General features: G+C 40.8%; 1 long non-coding RNA gene across 1 annotated transcript in view; it reads left to right on the top strand.

The window, feature by feature from the left end:
• The window catches only part of Gm14015 (predicted gene 14015), a 59,281-nt gene extending 37,565 nt beyond the window's left edge, over positions 1-21,716 (top strand). The window contains exons 2-3 of the long non-coding RNA NR_040637.1: positions 17,815-17,944; positions 18,036-21,716. This is a non-coding gene — a long non-coding RNA (predicted gene 14015). The remainder of the gene's footprint in view (positions 1-17,814; positions 17,945-18,035) is intronic.
• The last annotated feature ends 3,982 nt before the right edge of the window (positions 21,717-25,698 follow it).

The raw sequence follows: 25,698 nt of genomic DNA, 5'->3' as shown, positions 1-25,698 counted from the left end.
TGTCCCAGGAAAAGACACCGTGGCATTGAGTGTGTGCTGCCTTCTTGTGCAGAGTGAGCTGTTTTGTGCTGAGGTTGGCAGTGGTGAGATGTGCAGTAGTTGTCTTTGAAACACCTTTTTGAACGTCAGTCCTTGCTCCATCCCTTCTTCCCCCATGGTTCCCATGAGAATTCTAAACTTTATTTTTCCTAGGTACAGAGAAAGTCAAATTAGTAGTCAGTGGTTGCTACTAATCACTATTTTATCCCTAATTCAATTTCAGCCATGGAGAACAAAGTAACTTTTTAAAAAAAACACCAAAGGGAAAAACTGTCAAGAAAATAATGCAGGAGGAAATCCTATTTTTGCTAATAAATTCTATTTCTGGAAACCAGCCTTAGGAAGGAGACAGCAAATAGTTAGCCTAAATCTCCATATGTAAATATAAATGGGGGACTCTAGGTAAAATTTAACATCCAAAGCAGGCAAAAACTGTATTAAATTATGTGTGGTACATATAGGAGCTAAAATATTGATTATATAGGAGTTGATAGAGGTTAAGAATTCATAAAATAACGTAATAACAAATAAAAAAGAAAAGTAAATAATATTTGAGTAACTATAAACAGAGTTTTAATGCACACACACGCGTGCACACACACACACACACACACACACACACACACACAAAGACCAGAAGGAAATACAAAACTACTACAGTATATGGATTAAATGGTGTAGGTCATTCTCTTTTTGCTAATGACCTATCTGAATTTTTTTGTATGTGTCATATTTACAGATTAAAGCATTCTGACACTCTTTAAATTAAAAAACAAAAAATAAAAAAAAATTTAGTTTTGAAAGAAATGAAGATTTCTAATCATCCTATGAGAAAACAAATTTTGGTTAAGTCATTTCCATTTCTCCATGACTATGGCTTCAAGCTAAGAGTCAGTTAGCATGAGAAGAGTCACCCAACTTCATTTAACACATTTTACCTGAATTTTCTCATCTAATTCCTATATTGGCCACTAAGACAGAGGTGATGATAACTTACCTACCTTGTCAATAAAAAACTAGAAGATTGAAGAAACTTCATAAATCTTTATATATGAACCTGGATGTCTTAGTTAATTTTCTATCACTGTGAAGAGACACCATGACCAAGGCAACTTTTGAAAGTACTTTTTTTTTTTCTTCGAGACAGGGTTTCTCTGTGTAGCCCTGGCTGTCCTGGGACTCACTCTGTAGACCAGGCTGGCCTCAAACTCAGAAACCCACCTGCCTCTGCCTCCCAAGTGCTGGGATTAAAGGTGTGCACCATCACCACCCTTGCTTAACAGTTTTAGATGGTGAGTCCATGATCATTGTGTTGGGAAGCCAAGTATTGAGCAGACTGGCATGGTGCTGAGGCTGTAGCTGAGAGCTCACATCTCATCTACAAGTTGGAAGCAGAGAGAGAAAGAGAGAGAGAGAGAGAGAGAGAGAGAGAGAGAGAGAGAGAGAGAGAGCACACAAGCCTGGCATGGGCCTTTGAAATCTCAAAGATAACCCCAGAGATATACCTCCTCCAACAAGGCCACATCTTCTCCAAGGCCACACCTCCTAATCCTTTCCAAACAGTTGTACTAACTAGGAACCAATCATTCAAGTATATGAGCCTATGGGGACTATTTTCATTCAAGCCACCATATTGGAACATTATGATATACAGTGGTGTGTGTGCGTGTGTGTGCCATCTTAGTTGATGGCACAGAATTCCTAGAAACCTTTTACTTCCTGACCAATGAGAATTCTGACTGTATCTTTTATTCTAATATGTGGTCATTCGTCCCAGATCTTAACTAAACCCTTGACATTTTAGATGATAGAAAAAGCCACATTTTGTTTCTGCTATTATTTGTTTTTGGTGGTTCAAGACAGGGCTTTTCTGTGTAACCCAGTCCTGTAACTTACTCTTTAGACCAGGCTGGCCTCAAACTCAAAGATCTATCTGACTCTACCTGCCAAATACCAGAATTATAGGAGTATGTGTGCTACTACCACCAGGGAAAAGTCACACTTCTTAAGGAAGTGACTTTTCCTAATTCCTTGGTGGAGAACAGTCAACAAAAGATCAATCTATGTTAGTCGCTTAGAATTCTCAGCCTCACTGCCATCTTTTGAGGTAGGAGAGGATCTGGAGACTGAGTTAATCATCCATCATCTTTCTAGCTTATAAGCACATCCCCTTGCCAATTGTGTGGTTTACATAATGCCAGAAGAAAGGAAAAGAAGATCTTGTATGAAGGACTATCCATACCTCACCCTTTTCATCTGTATCCTTAGTAAAAACCCCCTTTATAGTAAACACAAATGAAGTATTTTCCTGAGTCCTGTGAACTACTCTAGCTAATTATGGAACCCCCTAGGAGAGGATGCTGGGAAACCTCAATTTATAGTTAGTGATGTAATAGCTTCAGAGACCCAAACTTGTGATTGGCATCTGAACTAGGGGATGGCTTGTGGGACTGAGCCCTTTGCTTGTGGTATGTGACTCTAATTTCAGGTAGAAATGCAGATTCATGATAAATTGTTTGGGGTGTGTAAGAAAAACCCTATCTACATTGTGTTAAGAATGTAGCAGGAGCTGGGTGTGGTGGCTCATGCCTTTAATCCTAGCACTCAGGAGGCAGAGGCAGGCAGATTTCTGAGTCTGAGGCCAGCCTGGTCTACAGAGTGAGTTCCAGAACAGCCAGGGCTACTCAGAGAAACCCTGTCTCGAAAAACAAAAACAAAAACAAAAAACAAAACACAAAACAACACAAAACACAAAACACAAAACACAAAACACAAAACACAAAACACAAAACACAAAACACAAAACAAAACAAAACAAAAAAAAGTAGCAGGAGAAAATGAGTGCCTTTGGTACTACTTCATAGACGACCCCAAACCCATTTGTCTGATTATAAATGCAATTGTCTGCTGGAAAGTTGTAAAAAGTACTTAAGTTCATCGTCATCCATTTCATATACCCAGGTCTATCGCAAAACGTGAGCTGGTGGAACATAGAGAAGAAATAATACTGATTGAAAGTGAAATTTCTCAACCCATAAAACTAATCTTTATGGGCTGGGGAGCTGGCTCAGCTGATAAAGTGCTTGCTGCTCAGACATGAAGAGGACCTGAGTCCAGACCCATCACACTGTTCAGCCAGTTTAGCTAAATTGATGAGTGTTGGGTTCAAAACTCTGTCTAAAAATATAACAAAGAGAAAGAAAAAAAGAAAGAAAGAAAGAAAGAAAGAAAGAAGGAAGGAAGGAAGGAAGGAAGGAAGGAAGGAAGGAAGGAAAGAAAGAAAGAAAGAAAGAAAGAAAGAAAGAAAGAAAGAAAGAAAGAAAGAGAGAGGGGGAGGGAGGGAGGGAGGGAGGAAGGATTGAAGGAAGGAAGGAAACAAGGAGGCAAGAAATTGAGAAAGACAATTTTGACTTCAACAATTTTGACCTCTGCATGCATAGGAGCTAATGAACAGTAATTAAGAGATTACAAAACAACATAATAACAAATACAAAACAAAAGCAACTATTTAGTATCAGAATAACTGTTAAAGCAATTTTAATACATGAAAGTAAATATAAAACTACTAAAAGATATAAGTCAAATGGCATAGTCACTCTCATTTTGCTGTTGCTTCTCTGAGTTTTTTCAGATATGCTTTATGTTTACAGAGGGAAATGCAGACCACTCTTCTTGTAAACACATGCATCTACATGTGTATTTGTGCATAAACATAATTAAAAGTTGCAGCTTTATTTTTTGTAGAAGGGGAAACAATGAAATCTCTCAAGGTACATCATTGCCTGAAACATTTTTCAACAATATTTTATTTATGTGATGTAAAAAGCAACCATGGAAGTTTAGCTCTAGTGAATTAAGAGCCAATCACCTAAATAAGAGTTAGAAACACTATTAAAGGGTATATAAAATCTGGTTTTTAATATTAAATTATGATAGTGTGACAGTTTTGAAAAGCAAGAAATAAGTTGCGTAGACTAACTCACATCTATACTAGATCCATTAGAAATTAAAGCGGAATACTGATCACTTGTCTTCAACTGGAAAGCGTTTGAATCTCAGTGGATCAGTTGTGAAGAGCAGTGCTAGAGAATAAGGAAGAGGACATTTTTGTCATTATCAACAGGCAGATGATCCTGGAAGACATTATTTAAAGTGAAAGAAGGCAGACACAGGAAGACCAGTCACATACATTCTCACTTAGAAGTGGAAGCTCTCACAGCTGATCTCTGAGGCTGGGCATATTTACTCCTTACCAGGAGTTCACACTGGATGGTGAAAGGGAGGAAGTGCTGGTGAGAGGGTGGGTAGTGGGTCTAAGGGTGCAATTTTCACAGAAGGAATAGCTTCTAACATTCTAGAGAACAGCAGGATAATTATGATTGACAACAATTACTTGTATTTTCCCTATTATGTAGTAGAAAGGACTTGAAATGCATCTTATGCAGAAAATGAAAGCTGTCTGTGATGAATGTATCAATTACCTTGAGATGATACATAATGGGAAACATGTTGTGATTGTTAAGATTGTCAACTTGAGAGAAAGCCCTAGAAGCCCATGGTCCTCTGGACATGTTTGTGAATGGTTCCACTGACCTCTTGACATACCTATAACAATGCATCTAGATTGGATTAACTGAGGTGGTACAATCTACTTGAACTGTGGATTGCCACCATTCTATGGGCTGGGAAAAGGAGAAACTAGAATGGACAAGAGCTTCCTTCACTGTCTCTCTCTGCTTCCTGACTGTGGATACAATGTGTCTAGTGGCCTCCAGCTCAGGCTGCCAGGGTTACCCTACCAGGATGGACTGGATCTTGGAACCATGAGTCACAATAAAACCCTTCCTTAGATTGCTTTTATTGGGAATTTTCTTCTAGCAACATAATAACTAACAGTATACATGTGCTAAAAGATCATTCTGTGGCCCATAAACATGGACGATTGTGTTAAATTAAAAATGAAAGTGAATGACCCTGACTCAAAGTGAAGAAATATATAATACAATACTACATAAGGACATTTTCATATAACATTTTGTACATCAAGTGTATTCCCTTTACCTGTTCTATCCTTTCCTCCCCCCTCACTTCTGTTAGTCCCATTTGTTCCAGACACAGTAGCTTTTCTACTGTCATGTGATATATCCCTAACAATTTTATGTATTGATATGTATGTGTATAGAGAGAACAAACATACTATATTCATTTTTCTGAAATTGACCTAATTCAATAAATATAGCTATCTCTAGTTATATTCATCTTTCTGCAAATAACATAGCTCCACCTCTTATAATGGCTGGAAAAACCCATTGTGTACATACACCGTATTTTCCTTTCCCATCCTCTGTTATGGCACCACTAGGTTGGTTCCTTAAGTAACTATTGTGCACAGTGCTGCAATAAACATTGATATGAATTCAGTATCTCTATGATATGTTGACATAAGCATCAATACCTAGCAGTGCTATGGCTGGGTCATATGGTTGATCTATTTTGGTTTGTTTTTGTTTTGAAAATCCTCCATACTGATACGTACAGCAGCTAGGAGGATTTTTTAAAAATATAACTTAATACCTGCAGTCTTATTTTATCTAAAAATAGGAAATAAAATGCCCATTCAGATAAATTAATTTTTGGCACTTAGATTAAATTACCCAGAAATAATTTCAGTGATTATTTAAATTGTGGTCTTTGTGACTTCATTATCATAATATTTAAAATATGATTTTCATTTTGGACTTCTCATGTGACACAACCCTTGTCCTCGTCAGGATTTTAATTAATGCCTCACATACTCACCTACTATAATTTCATAAGGATCATAATTTAGCTGTTTCAATGTCAAGAAAACAAATTGCCATAATCAGTGACATTTAGTCATTTACACAGAGGTGGCACTGGAGAAGCAAGACCATTGACAAATGAGAGGCGGTTGATGCACTTATTTCAGAATTTCCACCAAGGTCTTTTTATATTATCTAACTCAGGCATTCTGTCCTTGCTTCTTTCTCTCCCTGGCCACTTTTGTGTTAGATATAAACCTTGGTATTTCTTGTTACAACTCACAAGTAATTTATTCTCTTACTTATGGAGTGCATGGTTATTTAAAATACACAGCAGATGCTGTTGATTGGTTAAAGAATTCTACAAATGCTATGTGGCATGCATGAAGCAGTGTCTCCCTTAAGCAATGGCCACAAATAAGTATATTTAAGGAAAACACCAGGACATAGAGAAGTGATGAGCAGCAACTCTTCTATGTGCCTGCATTCTGATTGGAGAATATTTGCTAGCTATAGCACCAATTCCTGCTTCAGTTAGACTTTGGATTTAAATAAAAGTTTTACTTAATACACACTTGAGTAGTTTCATGGATTTTAGTAATCACTAACCTTCTAAAATGCCAGTGCATAATATGAACATGTATTCACAGGATGCAAAAGCAGAGCCAATCTGGTGGAAAGATGGGCGTGGTTTCTAGCGACAGCATTACTACTCAAAGCTCTCTCATGGAAAGGCTTTGAAGCTTTACTGTAATTTGAAATGCATCACATGACAACTTATGTAATGTCTCTAAAAAGAGGCTGTGTTGTGAATAAAACACTTGAAAATATCACACTGAAATAACGTAGAGGGAGAAATTAGAAGGAACTATTCAACTTACCTTTCTGTAACAAAGAACAGTCTCTTGCCAGTTAAAGGTCACCATTCAGGGGGGAAAGTTCAAATGTTAAAGAAAAGACCCGTGAGCTATCCTGACCTTGCTCATCAGCTGTCTTCCCCTAAACAGACTGGTGAACCTCCAGATCCTGTGTGCCTTGTTTCCCTCTTTTGGAAACGATAGGATTGGAATAGAAACACGATTCCTGTGGCTCTAAATCTGGACACATAGAGGGAATACAGCATAGATGGCGAGGCTAGGGATACGGGTTGAACATTGCCAGTTTCATATGGGCCAATGTATTGGTTCCTAGGGATACCAAGTCTCATATTAGAAACATATACACATCACAGGACCTGTAGAAAATGATTCAGTGAAGAAAAAGAAATGATAGGAAAGGTATTTTGAGTCATCTGCCTATAGTTAGGCATCTTCTCAGCGAATAAAAGGAAGATCTAAGATAGAATGGCGTACAGTGCCCAAGAGCTGAGACATCCCAGGTTCTTTGCTCTGCTGTCTGTGAAAAGCCATAGCATGGTTAGTAGAGCCCATATTAATTCTGTCTGAAAACGCCATCTGGTTCTAAGTGCTTATCTAGGCCATAGATGTCACAGTCTAGATGTGGTCACTATGATAGTCAAAGGTCAAAGAGGGGTCTAATTACATGCCCCAGTACTTAAAGGGCAGAGTCACCCAAGCATGGACACAATCAGTCAGTCCAAACAAGACCCATTTATAATTTTAATTATCAGTGAATCAGACAACTCTATCAAATACCAATTATTTGGCTGTTGCTGAAAAATAACTGTCTAGTCTTGTTAGTCTCTGTAATAATCCCTTGAGGGATGTTGAAATGTTTCCCTTAATGTAAATATTTATTAAAATCCATCAAGCAGGATTAAACTCACTTAATGATGCTCAGTATTGGTGGTTTATTTTATTTATTCTCCAATACAAGGAGAACGTTATAGAAAGATTTCGTAAGTACTCTACCATTCCCATCCACTGCTGTTATGTATTAACATACAGCAAAGTGCCACTCCCCAAAACTCTCGACTTTTAAGTAGAAATAAATAGTCTTATGCTAGCTGGATGGCCTCAGGTGGTGTACAAAGCAGTTGCTGTGCAAACCTAAAGAACTGAGTTCAATTCCTGGTGGCCTTGGTAGAAGGAGAGGACCAACATTTGAAAGTTGTCTTCTCATTTCTACCTGAGTAACATGTCAATGTGAGCACCTGTTTATTCTTCCTGTGCACACATGCACACTAGTACTACTACTACCATCACTACTACTACTACTGCTACTACCACCACTACCACCACCACCACCACCACCACCAGTAGTAGTAGTAGTATTTATAGCAGCAGCAGCAACAACAGCAATAATAAAGAGTAAAATGTAACTTAAAAAATGTAGTTCTCAGGCTTGGGGTGTAGCTCAGTTATTAGGGTGCGTGCCCAGCATCCATGATCCCCAGCACAGGATTAAATGGTCACAGTGGTTCATGCCTGTAATCTAAGTACCTAAAAATATGAAGTATAAGGATAATGAATTTTAGTTTGTTCTCAACTGTAAGAGAGAGAGCGGGAGAGAGCGGGAGAGAAAAAAAATAGTTCAGTAACTGAGGTGACATGGACGTTTTGTGACAATGCAAGAGACATGCAATAAACTATAGACAGCTTCCTCTGGAGATTGTAGCACCCAGAGAGACACTAAAGAGAGATTAACACAGGACAAAAGAAAACAAAGCTTTGGCCTCATCAGGCTCATGTTTAACTACAAAATTATGCTTTCTGCAAAGAACTCGGGAAATCCTGCACAAACAAGTCCTAGGATGAAGCCTTTGGGACACCAAACACTCATAAATGAGTCATACAAAAATTTCAGTTCAATAGCCATCGAATATTGGTAAGCTCACATGCTTTAACCTGATCGCATCCATGAGGAGAAAGGCAGCAAATATCCTGGCTGGCCATGTTCTTAAGAACAGGCTATCTTGAAAATGAATACCTTTGAATAAATTGTCTTTCATCCCTGTCTGGGGCTGTCACTCTGTGATCTGCCCTTTGGTGAGTGCCTCTCAAAGATGCTTTCCGCTGTCATCATTTCTTCCCTTTTCTTTTTTACCTATAGCAATTAAGACACGAGTAATATGTTATCTGCATGGCTTTGATATTTCCATTCCATTTGCGACTTCACTGCTCCTCAGTCATTTCTGACACTCTTATAATTTTTATCTGCAATTAGGCTTTCATTATCTTCCTTCCCGATATTTTAGATGTCCAATAAGCCTCTCAATTTCCTTAATTATCACGTAACCTTCCTTCTGCATGCCGAGGGCTATTTTTATTCCTATAATATTTATTACTAATTGGCACACACACACTTTTATACTTAAAGTAATTTATCTGGTCTGTCCTTTATTTACCCTCTGTTTCTCTTGTCTAGAAACATTTGTGCTATTTGGTAACACTTGGGGTTAGTCCGTGGCAGTGCACTATCTCTTTTCCTTGAATAAGTCTTACTCTATGTTTATAGATGATAAATGTCTTAGATGGCTGGCCCAAACCATTTGGTTCCCCCTTTTCTCTATCTACTTCTCCTTCCTTCCTTTCCTCTCAGGAACTATCTCCATCAAAATTGCCACATGCTGCACAGCCAGACCTCTAATTCTTTCTCTGTGCTACAATCCACCTTCCTGTTCCTTCATTCATCCGTGTGTATCTTTGTTTTGGCTATGGAACAAAGAAGTTGGGGTTTTGGGCAAAAGGTACACTTTTTCTCTGGCACTGTTTCTTTGTCTCCAACATGTGGGTGGCAAAGTAAAAGGCAGCAAGCAAAAGTCTGTTTTCTACTCCTGGCAAGATGTCTGCTTCGTACTTCTATGCCATCAAAAGTTCGTAGCAAGTCAGCATACTGTGTGTGAATAAGTAAATTTTATTTATTTATTTATTTATTTATTTAAAAAATAAGATTAGCTTTAGTATATAACCTATTTGATTGAGTGAGAAATCTATACTATTTGTAGACATACCAGGCCTGGGAGGTAGTAAAAATGAGGTAAAACCACTTTACTCCTCTTAGTAATAGCCACTGCAGAGTATTCTTTAGAATATTTATAATGACCTTTGCTTTAAATAGTAAAGAAGCCATTGGGGAGAGAGACCCCGTTTTCTTCAAGGATGGGAACATTGTTTGAAGGGTATGCTCCAGTGGATGGCTTTAAACCTGAGCATACACAGGTAGCACTAAAGGGATAAGTGGCTTTAAAAAAGAAAAAGGGGGAAGTTTGTGAAGAAACTTGTTGGGAGGAAGATGTAATGGAGATGGGTATGGGAGGAGGTGCAGGGGAGTAATATGGTGGTAATATGACCAAAATGCACTGTATATATGTATACAATTCTTGATGAGTGTGTGTATGCATATATACACACATATATATTCACACACACACACGTTGCACTGGCTTCTCTTGTTTGTGTGAATTGATGCCTGACAGAAATAGCTTAAGGGAGAAAAGGTTTATTTTGAATCATTGTTTCAGAAGGTTCAACCCATTATGGTGAGAAAGCACTTTTGAGCTACTGAGTTTATGCAGATGGGAAATAGCAATTGGGGTCCTGGTATCATCTTTAAATCACACTACCCTGTGCCTATTTCCGCTATGCTGACCCGAATTCTGGAATTGTCTTCAAGTTTCCCAAGGAACACCATCAATTGGGAACCAAGCATTCAAAGCCTGAGCCTATGGGAGACATTTAATAGGTAAACTGCCACAGAAAATTTCCCTTTCTGCTTTTCAGCTTACAATTCATATTTATTTTTCTTAACTGGAATGTATTAGTCAGGGTTCTCCAGAGGAGCGGAACTGACAGAGTGAATATCAAAATGTGATTTATTATATTTGCCCCAGCAGTCCAACAGTGGCTGTCTTTACACTGGGGAGTCTAAGGACTCAGCAGTTGCTCAGTCTACAATGTTGGGCATCTCAGCTCTCCTAAACATGTATTGAAGCACCGGAGAATTAATATTCTTCAGTCCATGTTGGAAGCCCAGAGAAGCTGGGTTCTGATACCAGTCAATGACTGGACCATCGTCTGCAGCATGAACAATAGATGAGCTCACCAGCTGCAGACACAAAGGCAATGAGGCAAAAAGCCAGATTTGCCTCTCACACCCCCTTCATCTCGGCTGCCACCAGAGGGTACCATCCGCTTTTCCAGTGGGTCTTCCCACTTCAAGTAATGGCATCAAGAATATCTCACACAAATGTGCCCACCAGTTTGGCTTTCAGTTGATTCCGGATCCAGTTTACAAGTTTACAACCAAGACTAACTATTGTGTAGAGGACAAGTTAATGAAATATGTTCTCTTTTTCTTTCATTCAACATCTTATTTTAAATTTCTCCCTCCTTGGAGAATAACTTTCTCCCAATCTCTCTGAATATATTCACCTTTATTCAGCTAAATGAGTCTCTCCCACCCCAGGCCTCCTTGATCCCACAAGACACACAAGATTAACATTCTTAAGGACTTGATGTTCTTCATAGTCCACATAAACGTTTGGATGATGCACAGAAAGAGGACACATTGAGTCAGAGATTAGAAAACATCTCTTGTGTTTGGGATGGATGAAGGACAATTCAGTGGTTAGGGTGGGGTGGCTGTTCTGCAAGTCACGTGTCAGCCCCCAAAGTGGTAAGACTGGAAAAATCTAGCAGGCACTCATCCAGCAGAGGAACATTTGAACTAAAAGTGTATTATCTTAATGTGCACATTTTTATTTAATTCAGGGTAAAGTAGAATGAATCATAATAGGCCAATAATAATGACTTATGGCTTCCTTCCTATGGCACATTTACAATAAATGGCAATTTACCATTAAAGAGAGAGATATTTCTTTTCTTTTTTTTTTTACAAGAAAAATTAGCATTAGTCACACTGAGAAAGAATGGGTTTCCATTCCTGTACTCAGGACTTGCATTCAGCTATTCGAGCCTAGAGTATCACATGGGAACCACTTTCTCTCAGCAGCTCCCTACTCTCATTTAGGAAACACAGGAAGAATTAAAATGTGACTATTTATGACATCATTTCAAGTGTGCAATGATGAACCACAGAGCCATCCAGCAGAGCTGTTTGGAGAATAGTTCATGTTCCAGCCATTAGACTTGCTAACTGAGCCCAGACTTGGGATCCTAGGGATAAGATGAGAATGGCAGGTCTTCAGGCAACTGCATATAAATAATGACAATGTGTGCAAGCCATTCAGGCTCCTAGACTTCACCTTGATGTTCGGTTTGCTTTGGGTTTAGATTTTTCTTTTCTTCCTCCCCACTCCTGTACAATACACCCCGGTGGGCCAGTTAGATGGCTCAGCAGGTAAATGTGTTTGCCAGAGTCTTGACCATCTGAGTTTGATCTCCAAGGACTCACACGGCAGAAGAAAAGAATTAATTCTTGTAAATTGTTCTCTGAGCCCCACACACATGTTGTGACACACAGACAGATCTGATCACATACACCCAACACACAGAATAAATACATGTAATGAAACATTAAAAAACCAAACAAACATCCTGGTGCTTTACTTTCAACTTCATTTGTTGACAAATTATAAATCATTGTTGTTTTTAACCAATGACTAAGGATCTGGAATTTTCCAATAGAAAGTGACTGACTGCTATTTATTTAGTGCAAAACTTCACCTTTATTCTCCAGGTATGAAAAATGTACATGTAGAGTAGACTACATATATATATATATATATATATATATATATATATATATATATATATACATATGAAACTCTGAAAGTTCCATCATTCTGTTTCCCTCTTGACTATTTGCCTAACACTTTCTTCAAACTCCGAGAGATGCCAGATTAAATTATAGGAATTAAATTATAAGAAACTCCCTAACACTTTCTATTCTGTTTTGGGGGTCTATAAACCAGTTCACAATAACATGATTAGGGGAAAGTCTTGAGTAATTGGATGAAGTCAGGCTCAGAAGATTTGCACAATAATCAATGAAATACCCTACTCCTGCCGCTGCTGGCTGTGCACTGCCTCTCAGTCTATCTAAATGGCCTTTCTCAAAGCTGAAGCTTCAGAGAAAGCATATCAAACCCTCAAAACGGAGCTAATTTTATAAGCTTTTTGAAAGTAGATTGGATTTAACAGGGCTGTGCTTTTGGAAATGAATGGTTGATATAAATCAGAGGTAGTGGAAAGGTAACGTTTATCTGATTTGATTTAGCAGCAATCTAGTCCAGATGGCAACGTGGAATTTAAAGATATTGAAATATACGGTTGCAGCTGGAGACTGTATCAACCTAAATATAAATAATTCAGATGTGCTTATGCATTTAACAATGTCAGTTTTAAATATATAAGAGCCAAGACTTTAGGCTAGCAATTGAAAGTAGGAAGATGACTAAACGCAGGTGCTCCATATGTGACCATATTTTAACGCCCAATTTAGTGCTAGTCTGAAAATGAAGGTAGAATTCATCAGATGTACCTGTCTAGCCTAAGAAAGAGAGACACAAATTAGTTCAAGGCTTAATGTGGACTATCAGGAGGCAGAAGTCTGAGGAGAAACAAGAGCTAGTTCAATGAATAGCTGATGGATCATGGCACATGGCAGAGTGACCTTTCCATACATGTTCAGCTCACAGCTCTGTCAATTTAAAAAGGAAACAGAAAAACTGGCAAGATGGGAACCCGAACCAGCCAGTTTGCCTGAATTCTCAAAAGACATTGAAAACAGACTGTCATGTACCTTGAGGTTGGGAGAACTTCCTGGTTCTTTCACTAGTCAGAAGGACCCAGAGCTGAAAGAGCTGAATTTCCCTTTGCTTTCAATGGCTGTAGGTCAGATGCATAAAAAGGGTCCCTGTGTGCTAAGGGATCTGTGGCTCAAAGAGTGTGGAACACTGACATAACACCCTCTGCCCAGTGCTTTCCTTGCTTTGGTCTTTCCTCATCTTGGCTATTGTTCCTTGCCTTGATGCACTCTATGGCTAGGGGGCAGAGACTCAGAGATGGTCAGGCTCTCCTGAGAGTACAGGAGGTGGTACTTTTGCACCAACTACATTTAAACCATGTGATCTGCACACTCTCAGAAGCCTGCACACCTGTGTTTCTTCTCTTATCTTGTCAGCTTGGGTGCTGTTTCTTTATTCCTCACCCCTTCCTGGCAGGGTCCTCAAAATGAAGGTTTGATAAACAGTAAGGTCTTAAACTAAAACCTGGGGTAGAAAAAATGATGATGATTATGGAAAAATGTCATAGATTAAAAATTATCAAGGTTTTTTACAAGATGTCTGGGGTGGTGACTATGAAAAAATGGGACATCAAAGGTGACGCTGGACCTCACATTTGGCTCGAATAAACCCTATGAAGAATCAAAAGACCGGCTTGAAAATGAAGAACCTGCTTTGGCAACTAAGTGACTTGTTGAAGGTCACAGAACTAATTATAGTTTTAGAGCAAAGGTCCCTGGATCCCAGTATAGAGCCCGCTCATTCTACCTTTACAGAAAAGTCAGGTGAAGAGGGCCACTAACTAAAGCCAGAGAGTAAGCAAGATTGATCTAGATTTTTCTAATCAAAAGCAAATTCTATTGGATGATGGAATGTTGGCCTCCATTTAAAAATAGATCAATGGCAATGCCATCATTTATCCTGGAGTCTATTTTAAGAGAAGGGTTGGGAAGTAAAGCTTTTATGTGGGAATAGGAGGGCAGGAAGCCTTGCCAAGAGAAGAGGAGTTTATCCTGGTATACCTAACCAGATGCCTTAGCTGCTTGAAATTGCTTCATGAAATTATTTTTCTTGAGATATAGATAGCTTGATTTTATTAGAAATATCCTTGAAATGTTAGCTCTCATCTACTCTGGTTCATTTCTACACTCAGAGTCCATCTCTACAAGCATCAAGATGGGGAGGCAACCTCTTTTTATCAGACCCCCCTTTCAACCATGTTGCCCTCCATGGTCCTTATGCATTCAAGTCTTTCTACACACTAGTCTTTCCTATCCTTCTGTGAATGAATGGGGAAAAGTGACACTCTTGTCCATCTCTGTGATAATACAGAAGACACAGTGGGGCCACACTCAAAATGTTGGCTGACCAAAATTTAGTCTTTCATCCATCCATCCACTTATCCATCTAACTATCCATTCACTCAAATCAAACATGTATCCTTGGATTGTATTAGGGCTTATGAGACAATCAATCCCTGAGCAGTTTATACAACTTTGTATTGAGACAACCAGTTAAAAAGTCATTGCAATACAGTATAAAAAGTAATGTGAACAGTGGACATGGTGGGATCTTAGTACTTGAAAAGCTGAGAAAGGGTGAACACTAACTCAAGGATAGCGTTGGCTACATAGTGACACCCTGTGCAAAACTTGCAAACAAAAAAGTATTGTGCCAGGGGTAAGGATGAATTTTAGTGATAGAACATGTTGTTAATGTGTGAAAGGTCCTGAGTTCAACTTCTAGTGCATACATGTGCCTGCACATACATACACAAGCACATACATACAAAAGCACGCACACTCACACACACACACACACACAAATAGAGACAGAGAGAACAAGACAGAGAGAACAAAGAATTCTTCTTTAAATGACCTAGTAAGAGCATTCAAATCAAACTTGGATACAAAAATGTTTACATGGAAGAAGTGATAATCAGAACCTCAAACAGAAAAAAAGGAAAGGATAAAATGTGGCTAGTGATTGACAAAAGGCTGAACAGTGGATACCATTACAGGTAAGGGTGGAAGAGTGAGATTTCCTAACACTCAGAAACTACACCGTCTGGCATTTGTTGTTGATAAGGCAGAATATCTAGTTTAGACTAGCCTCAAGCCCACTATATAGCTGAAGATGACGCAAAGCTCTTGGTTCTCTGCCTCTATGTATCTAGTGCTGAGATTACAGATATACATCACCACACCCAGTTTATGCAGTCCTGGGGATGGACCCCAGGGCCTCATGCTTGGGAACTAAGTACTCTACCAGGGGAACCACATTCATAGCCATTGTCGACTATTTTAGAGAGGCTTTCGTACTCACAGGTCAATTTGATTCCCACAGTCATTCTGGAATGCCCAGTGTTCGGGGAGCCAGGCTGGGTTGTTATGTTTACTTTTAAAATGAGGAAAAGAAGACCCACACTCAGTTCAGGTCATCCTTCCCGGAGTATCTTGACTCAATGCTCACTCTATCACAGCACAGGAAGAGTCATTCATGACTCACTTGATCCCTCAGGTCTATGTTTAAGGGATCCAAGCTGCAGGTTGGCCCCTGGGCTAAAAGGGCATGCTGTCCTCATGCTTGGGATACCAGTGACCTTGTTCAGCCTGGTGGCCTCTGGCCTCTATCTAAAGTACACAAATGCCCAAAGGCTTTAGCTTCAAAGGCATGCCAACTCTGAGAGGCTCCAACTCCCGGTGGCTTCTTCTGGAATCCACAGTCCTTGTGCCAGGAGCTGCAACTGCCAGGCAAAGGACAACTTGTGCCTGAGCCTGTTCTAATACACTTTACAAAAGGGTCCATGGGAAACTAGGCATGACTGGAGAGGCCATCTGCGCTGAGCCCTCCACCAAAAGAATCCAGCTTACACCAAAGTACAGTCATTCCAGAGCAGAGGTAGTGACCACCAGATGAAATGCCTGTCCTTCTCTTTCCCTAACCTTCTGTATCTAGCCAACTTTCATGTCCAAATGAACATATCTCTAAAATTCTTGTAGACTCTATGATTGGCCATTTAGAATAACTATATCCTCAACGAATGCCAGAGAGATACAGGACAACATTCTGGGGCACTTTATATGTAGACTCTACTCTAATTTTTCTAGTTGGATAGATAAATCTAATTTTCAAAACCACCCCATAAGGTAGGTAACATTATTGTTCTCATTTAACTGCCCAGGAAATCAAGACAGTAGCAGGTTAGGCAGTGTGTGAAGTAGTGGGGTTACAGACTAACACAAGCCTGTCATTCAAAGCTATACTAGAAGTCATGGGATGGACTGAGTTATGAACTAAGTGAGGAAGGGGCTGAGGGTGAGCTTTTAGAGCCCCAGAGCATGTTCATTCCACCCCTACTTCCCACAATGCTCATCCTTTAGTACTGTTCCATTTGTTAAACAAAATGAAATTTAACTTGTTTATGTGTAAAGGAGAAAATGTAATCTCCCTTTGGCTTCTCCAAGCTTCAAAAAATCAGGCTGAACTCATTATTTCTTAATTGGTGTCCCATAGCTATGTTGTAACGATGTTGTTATAAGAAGGACCTTTAAGACACATTTTCTCTTTGAGGGTAAGGTCTTCTTTATTTTGGAACTCCACTACAAAGTGCAAAGCTTGACATACACTGAGAGCCTCATAAACATTGAGTTGCTCAAACATGAAAGGACTGCTACTAATGGAGAGCTTTATGCTCATACCCCCACTAGACACAGAAGAAAATGACAGAGGCTGCCCCCAGCCATAATTATCCTAAGAGGAATACAATACAAACAGACCATGAGGAGACTCAGTCTTTTGGTCACTGGCTATCTTCATAGAGGTCTGAGAATCACGCTAAGGTAAGGTTATGAGAAGGTACCAAGTCATTCTAAGCAGAGTCTCTATAATCGCACAGCCAAGGCTTCCTTCATCCCTGCCTGGGCAGGCACAATAGTCTCCTGGCTAGTCTCCATTGCAAACGTAACCCCATGGTAGTGGCAACTATCACACACAAATTATACAATGCGTGCACATACATGCATCAACATGTGCACACTCATACACAGGCACACATCACACATTCATTTACATAGATTACTCATTGTCGACAGCAGGTATCCTCAGATTCTGTCTGTGTGACTCTTGGGCTATTGCTTTATTTGGTGGTTTCACTGCTAGGTAGAATGACAGAGTCAATCCCCCCCCCCCCCCCGCCTCCCAAAAATAAAGTTTTTCAAACCTTCTTCTGAATACTAGCAAACGAACCTCCATTTCCTTTATCTATTTGAAATAGTAGAACCTTCTGGGAATTTTTGTTGAAAAAAAAAAGATCAACAATAATACTTTCTACTCTCTAAACAGCCAGTGAACGAAGAGCAGGCAGGCCAGAAGCAAAAGCTTCCTTCGTCCATGGATTTCCGTGAGCTGCCAGCAGAAAGCTGTGCTCCAGACCAGCCGTGGGGTTTCCCAGCTCCAAAGATCTGGATTAGAGGTATATAGTCTCACCTCAAAAATCCAGATTCGAGGGGGATCCCCCCACTTCCAATTAAGCAATAATCCCACTTCACTTCTGTGTTTTTTAGTTAAGACCAGCTGGAGCCAGGTTGGCAAGAGGAGCCACGCAGTCCTAGAACACACTGACGATTCCTTTCACACGGAAGCATTCCTGTCTACAGTGTGTCTCACACCTGATGCCACAATGTCTACACTTAATAACTATGTACCAAATGAATTGTGCCTGAAGAGGAGAGGTGCTTCAGATGGCTATAAGAAAGTCTCAGTGTAAGGTCCCTGTGACACGTTGCTTTTGACGCCTTTGGTTAAATTCCCAAGATTAGTATAGCTGGTAGATCTCTCTTTAGTGTGCACAGCCTGAGGAGCCGGAAGAGACTCTGTCTGGAATCTGTTCTCCGCCGCCATCTTTCTCTGCTCACAGGTCTCTGCATCTTTGATCTGCTTTTGCTTCTCTGCACAGACAAAGGCAATCTTCAACGTAAGATTCACACAAATCATACAGAAATGTGGCAGCATTGTAGTTTTGCAAAATTCCTCTGTCTAAAAAGATTCTTCAAACTCTGATCATCTCTTCCCCGATCATGAATTAGAAATTCAAGTTTTCCACACTTGAGGAATTTGGGAAGTAGAGTCTGGTTTCTGGGCATGTGACTGAATATTATTGTTTTATTTTTGCTTCTGAAGAGCCAGATTCATGATACAAGGGACCAGGTGTCATGAGGTCAAGTTCATACAAGTGCCTACTGTGCACTGAGCAAACTCTTCCCCCATACCTGCCTTGCTTCCTTGTTCCTGCTCCACCTCTCCTATTTGTCCCCTATGTTTGCATAGACAGTCTCACTTGTACATTCATATTGTAAATATGTGCATGATTTTATGTACCTATATAAAATCAGAATCCACAAAGACATTATATTTGTCTTCCTAAGACTGACTTCCCTCACTTAACTATCTCCAGTTATATCTTTTTTTTTTCATACAAACAGCATAACTTTGTTCTTTTTTATGGCTGGGAAAATTCTGTGTGTACAAACACGACATTTTGTTTTTAATCCACCCCCTCTGCTTAGAGGCTCCTATGTTAGTTCCATTGTTTATCTATTGTAGACTGTGCTTTCCTGGTTTCCCTTCAGCAAAATTCCCTATCCATCCCCCTCCTCCTGCTTCTATGAGGGTGCTCCCCCACCCACCCATACCCTCCTGTCTCACCACCCTAGTATTCCCTGGACACTGGGGCATTGAGCCTTCACAGGACCAAGGGCCTCCCCTCCCATTAATACTAGATAAGGTCATCCTCTGCTACATATGCAGCTGAAGCCATGGAAACTCTTATAAAGGAAAACATTTAATTAGGGTCGACAGTTCAGAAGTTTAGTCCATTGTCATCATGGAGGGAAACATGGCAGCATGCAGGCAGACATGGTGCTGGAGAGGAGCTGAGAGGTAGATCTAATTCTAAATTGGCAGGCAGCAGAAAGAGAGAGTGACCCTGACTTGAGCATCTAAAACCTCAAAAGCCCACCCGCTGTGACACACTTCTTCAAACAAGGCCACACCTCCAATAATGCCACACCCTGTGAGTCTCTGGGGCCTATTTTCATTCAAACCATTGCACTTCAGGAAGAATGTTGACCCTGTACAAATTCAGCAGTCAATAAAGAAACAAAGTGTGCTCATTTTGGAGACATCAAGGAAACAGCTGCATCTTTCCTCATGGCTTTCGGTACTTGAATTTCTACCAGATGGGATTTTTTATTCTATAGCAGCAGGATTTCCTAGAGCCACTAATAGCAGGAAATCTGAATTTACAAACACTAAACTAGAAGCAACGTAAAAGTGATCACCTATATTGGTTGGAAGACATGAATGATGATGGGTGTTTAGACTTCCTAAAAGCTGTAGGGCATGGCGAAGAGACCTCCTGCAGGTCTTGTTTGCTGGTATTCCCATCTTAGAATGCTTTCTTCTCAAAGTGAGCCAGGGTTAGTAGGTGTGACAAGGGATGGTGTAGACTTGTCTATGCTGTCTCCAGACTTTTCGAGTACTGACTGCATTGCTTCAGGAAGCATTGCAATGTCTTATGTATTCTCGTGGGTCATCAATCTAGGGAAGGTTGTATGTGAGTTGTATGTGAGTCACTGAGGAAAACCCATTGAGAGAAATTGAGGCAGCACCAATTTGCCAGCCATGTGAGCCAGCCATCTTGCAAACATCCCCTTCTGACTCAACGTGCTGAGAGATTCCACAGGACAACTGCCCATCCAACTTGCTGCCAAATTCACAGACCACAGACACGATTAAAAATGTCAAATATTTCTTGTCAAGGCAGTGAGCTTTGGGATAATCTGTTACACAGCAATCAATAACTAATGCAAAAGATGTTGAAATTCTCATTCACTCATTGTTTTTTCACTGTCTGTTCTGGGCATGGGATTTGATTGATCTCACCACGGATTCTGAGAAAAGAAGCAGGATGGAAAGAAACAGACCTTGGGGGCAACAGTGAGGTCAAGCCTCACAAGGGGACTGAGACTTCACTAGGCATGGAATTCCCTTCTGGATGCCTGTGATAGAAAAACACTCCTTTAGGCAGAGAGTAGATGATCATCTTAACTGAATGAGAGCTTTTTACATTTTAATTCATACAGCCCACAGGAAGCATTAGTATTATTCCATTTCATAAGAGGAAAATTGGAGCCTGAGCAAGTCTATGGGTTCAGGCCATTCTACGTAGAACCTCCCCAGCTTTCAGCTCTGCTTTTCTTCTGTTGGTTCAGACTCAGATGGGGGGGTTCCTATGTAGTGGTCAGTACCACCCCTGCTCCCAGTAGCTCATACTTAACAATTAAGTGATCTTCACAGCAAAGTGTTAGCCCTCTGCAAGTAGTTCTAAAAAACAGCCTGGGGACATTTTCTTGGATCCACTGGTTTGCTTACCAGCCCGCTCTGCCCAAGCTATAGCCAGACTTCTGTCACATGTCCAGCCAGGTATAGGGAGGTGGGGAAACCCCAGATGAACTTCACAGACTGAGTACAGGAGAGAGTCTTTCTAAAGAAAATTCCAGGTTTGTCCTCCACGGTAAAAAACATTGGTTAAAATAAAATAAAAATAACTGATGGCCAACAGCATTCCTCCCTTTGTGACTGGAGAAGAGGGAGCCTAGTAGGAGAAGGTCAAAAAGAAACTAGCAGAGTCTTGCAGAGTCTTGCATTTACTTCACTAGCATTCTCTAAGTGATGCTTAATTAGCCTCTTGCTAGGTCTTATGGATAAATGCAATAGAGCAGTAATGTGAACTGGCTTGCAACATTCAATCATCAAAACGTCAGGAAATTCACAACATGGTTGTTAAATGCAGCCATTATAAAAATTAAGTGACTTCATTTTAGAATAAAATTATATTAAAGTAGCGGCAATGAGCATGCAACTCAGGTCACTAAGCATTTAAGACAATTTACTTTTACCCATATTATTTATAGCTAATGTACATGGAGGAGACGGAAACTTCACTGATATCTTTATGGAAATTGGCCATACTATGGTGGCCATAGAAATGGCCAGATGTTACCATTCCAGGCTTGGGTTTATGTTTTTCTTGATCATGTAAGAGAAAGTGATGCTATGTAGCAAGTTTTGTTTTTTTCTTTTTTAATAGCCATTGCATTGTAAATTGTGCAAAACAGTAATACTGTGATCCTCCTTTGGTGCTTGCGAATTTCTGACATAGATAAAAGAATACATTTTTGATGAATAAGTGAAGTTTCGGTGTTTTGCTTTCATCTTAGATATTAAAGGAAACGTCATCTATGCTCTTGTCTCTGATATGCCTGTTCATTAATTCCAGCTACAGTTTGATAACAGACACAGTTCAGCAAAGATGAACAAAAGCATTCACTATGACTAAACTGATGAAATAGAATTTATAATGGAGTGTTGTATACTTATTATTTATAGACTGTGGGTTTGCTACACATCTGCTATATGATACAACATTATAAGAGAGTATGCATATGCCTACATAATTTCCTGTCTCTCCTCCCTAAGAGTACTGGGTATTAAACATTTATCAGGTGCTACTGGGGAAAGAGTAAAGAGGCAGGAATAGACCAGGCTGATGTCTCAGATTCTTCTGTAGGCAATAGGAAGTCACTTGGGGGTTTTGAGCAGAAGCATGGCATAATGAGAGTATCTTTGTTGAAAGTTCACACCAGCAATTAATAAGGAGCATAGGTCAGAGGAGGGGAGATCACGGGTGAGGAAGTACTACGATTCAAATGCCATTAATACAATCGTTCCTTGAAATGCTGGATTTTATGCAAAGAATTTCATATGCTCTTTCCTTAGCTACTGATATCAACCCTGTCAAGGTAGTTAGACGTCACCTCGAGGGGCCATGAGCTAAGCAGAAAGGAAGAGATTTGGGGAGGACATGAAACGTGCAGTGTGCACTTGAACGAATTGGATCGCTAAATGTCAGTCCCTCTGCTGATGAATCTCCTGAGAAATCACCTCTCTGTAGTGGGGCATTGCCCTTAACACTCATACTATGAAACACCCTGGAAAAAAAAAAAAACCTACCAGCTCCTTTCCCTTAATGGAGAAAGGGTAGGGGTATTGATTAGAAGACATTCACTCCAGAGATGGTAGTGAACATGGCTGGTGAATAGTTACTTCTGCCTAAATAAAAACATAAACTGCTTTCTATTTCATTTCTAGATCTTGTTTCCAGCTCTGTTTAATGTCCCTTAAGTTTTCCACAATTAACCCCAACCCCAAACCTCCCACCAAAGCAGTGTCTGGTAAGAAGACAGAGGGCTGAGGAGGAGTCCAGCCTGGGTGAGATTTAAGAAGTCTCCTCCATGCTTAAGGCGACAGTAAATAGTTCTGATCTTAGAATGCCACTGTGCAAGTGACTCCCATTTGTTTTCTGGTGTCCTGGCAAGGACTCTACTTTTAAACATCTGAGCATGACAGGTTTTCTGAGCTCTGGTAACAGGCAGCCTCGGCTTCTTTATTTCCCATCCGTTTTCCCACCAGCCACACGGAGGTGCATATTAATGATGCCTTGGCAGACCCCTGGCCATGAGGCTGGGGAACATGAAAGACACGCCTCCATGTGTGTGATCTCAGTTATCAAAGGCCATAGGAACATCAGTGAGGAGGAAAATTAACAGTCATGGAATCCACCCCTTATCAAACAGCAGGCCCTGACAAACCTCATTAGAGAGATCTCTGCATTCTGCCTCATTGAAATGTTCCAGCCCTCAAGGATCTGGAAGCAAAGGTCAAAGTGGCTGGGCAAATCAGGTCTTTAGTTCCTCTCTCTGTGTAAGGGATGAAGGGAAGCCTTAAAAAATCAGCCACGGCCAGACTCGGGCTAACAGGAGTGCTTAATCAGCTGCCCCAGGTCCCAGGCAGGAAAGGTCTGTTGCCGAGGACGAGGTATTAGTAACAGATACCGTAAAACACAGTGGCCTCATATTGCTCAGCTTCTCCATCAAACCCTTTACTGGCAAAAGATCAAGGAAGCGGGTTACCACACGGATCACATCTGGCTGTGTCTACAACGAAGATCAAAGTGGCAGGTCTGTGAGTATGGAAAGACCCATTTACCAAGCTAGAAACCCACTACCTGTCACCTGACAATGCTTGGTAATTGTTTCTGGCTACAGAGTGAGCAGCGGTAGAAGAGAGGAATCGGTTGCTATCCCAGGCCTGCAATGGCATCTCTTATCATTGCACTTTCTGGATCTTTGGTCCAGATGGAAAAACTGTCCTTTTGTCTTGCTTCCCACTCACTGCACCCAAAACCTCTAGGCTCTGCAGAGGTAGAGGCAGGCCTGGGACTCTTCTGACAACACTTCCTGTGACTCACCCTGGGACCACTTGAAAGATAAGCACAAGTAGAGAGCTCTGGCCTGGAAGCCCCTGCCTTCCACACCGAGCTTTGCTGGCAGCAGCAGGATTCTCCGGGCTTCAGTATCTTGATCGAAGGAATGATTAAGTGTCCGGCCCAACAATAATCTTCCTGTGGGTTGCATAGAACGGTGCCTGTCATTGCTTCCGTTTATGGCTAAATGGGTCTTCACAGAGATTCCACAAATAGCCCCCAACACCGTCTCCTCTTGACAGTTGCTTTTTTGCGTCGTACCATTATAACCTTCTTATGCTGTCAAAGGCCAGGCAGCCGAAGCTTGATGCCAGGGATAACAGGTTAGAAGAAGTCACTGTGAAAGGCTGGAGTCACAGTCCTGCACTAACACCATACCAGCTGCCACAGCTCAATTCAGCCATTTCCTGGATCAAAACCCCGCGTTCTCCACAGAGCCAGCCATTCAAAGCTGCCCTCTCTGCCCTTTCAAATTTAATTTGTTTCAAATCTTGTAGGAGCCGCAGAATTATTTCAGGATTGGAGTCAAGTGGAAACAGGTGTGCTATTCTTACATTGCCCTCTGAGCTCCCTTCAAAGGAGTCTGATTAGGCGCCAGATTAATCAGGCTGGCCATCAATAAGGGAGGAGTCCCTCCGTGTGTCTGGCACCCGTCACCGGGACGCTGACTCAGGTCCTCAGAGACCTCAGTTTCAGATTTGACCTAACTGGCCTTCTCATGACTTCCAAGAGCCCAGGAAGGGACAGGTTGTGGTAGCCAGGCCATGGTGGTCCTACAATCCAAGATAAACCCAAATTCTGTCTTTGGCTAGCTCAGCGTTTGCTCTGGCAGTCCATTCCTGACGTGTCAATGAACTTAGGAGCCTATGCATGGAAAACACTCGCAATGCTTAAAATGAAGTAGAAAAGTCCTATTCAAACTGGGGAAGTTGGAGTTCAGCAAAAAGTCAAACCACAGGAAAAACATATTTTAGATGAGCAGCGTTTTTGAAGAGAGCTGCTGTCTGTACACACGAGGCCACCCAGCTCCTGTGGGGAAGGCCACAGAGTCAGACCTGGGAAGTCTTCACATCTGTGTATCTAAACTTTATTGGTTTTCTCATCTTTTTCTCATGACTTTCCTTGTTCTTGTGATGCCTACAGCTCCTGGTGCCTAAAATTGCCAACTGATGCCTCTGTTTTGGACTTTAGATTTTTGTAGTAATTCTTTGCTGGATTTTTCTTCTTAATATCTAAAATACTCAACAACAACACCTAGTTTCCCCCACTCTTCCTCATGGTAGCACTATGTTTCATTTGTTCTGTCCTTGGAAGGATCCATGCCTCCCCCTTTTCCACACTCCTATATCCAACCTCTCAGGTCTTCTCATCTTCATTATGTTCAAAATGTTTCTCCTATCCATCAACTTTTTACTATTTATTTCTCATTCATTTTGTTCAAAGACTCCTCAATTTTCTCTCCCTAAATTGTAGTGGGCTTTGAGCCAATCACATTCCCCAATCTACTTCTACTACAAAGAGAGGGAGAGAGGGAGAGAGGGAGAGAGGGAGAGAGGGAGAGAGGGAGAGAGGGAGAGAGGGAGAGAGGGAGAGAGGGAGAGAGGGAGAGAGGGAGAGAGGGAGAGAGGGAGAGAGGGAGAGAGAACCATTTTAGTTTTGAGTACCATTGGTTCCAGACTGGCCAATGGCTTTCTATCTCACTCATAGCCAAGAACCTTCACTATGCCCCCAAACACCTTACAATGTAACTTCCTGTCTCCACTTCCCAGCCTTTAATGAGCCCCATCACCCACCCATCTTCTGATGCTCATTTCATTCCATTTTTGTTCAATGACCCTCAA

Source organism: Mus musculus, chromosome 2 (assembly GCF_000001635.26).
Source record: "Mus musculus strain C57BL/6J chromosome 2, GRCm38.p6 C57BL/6J".
NCBI classification, from domain to species: Eukaryota; Metazoa; Chordata; class Mammalia; order Rodentia; family Muridae; genus Mus; species Mus musculus.
This window is presented reverse-complemented; position numbering and strand designations above follow the sequence as displayed.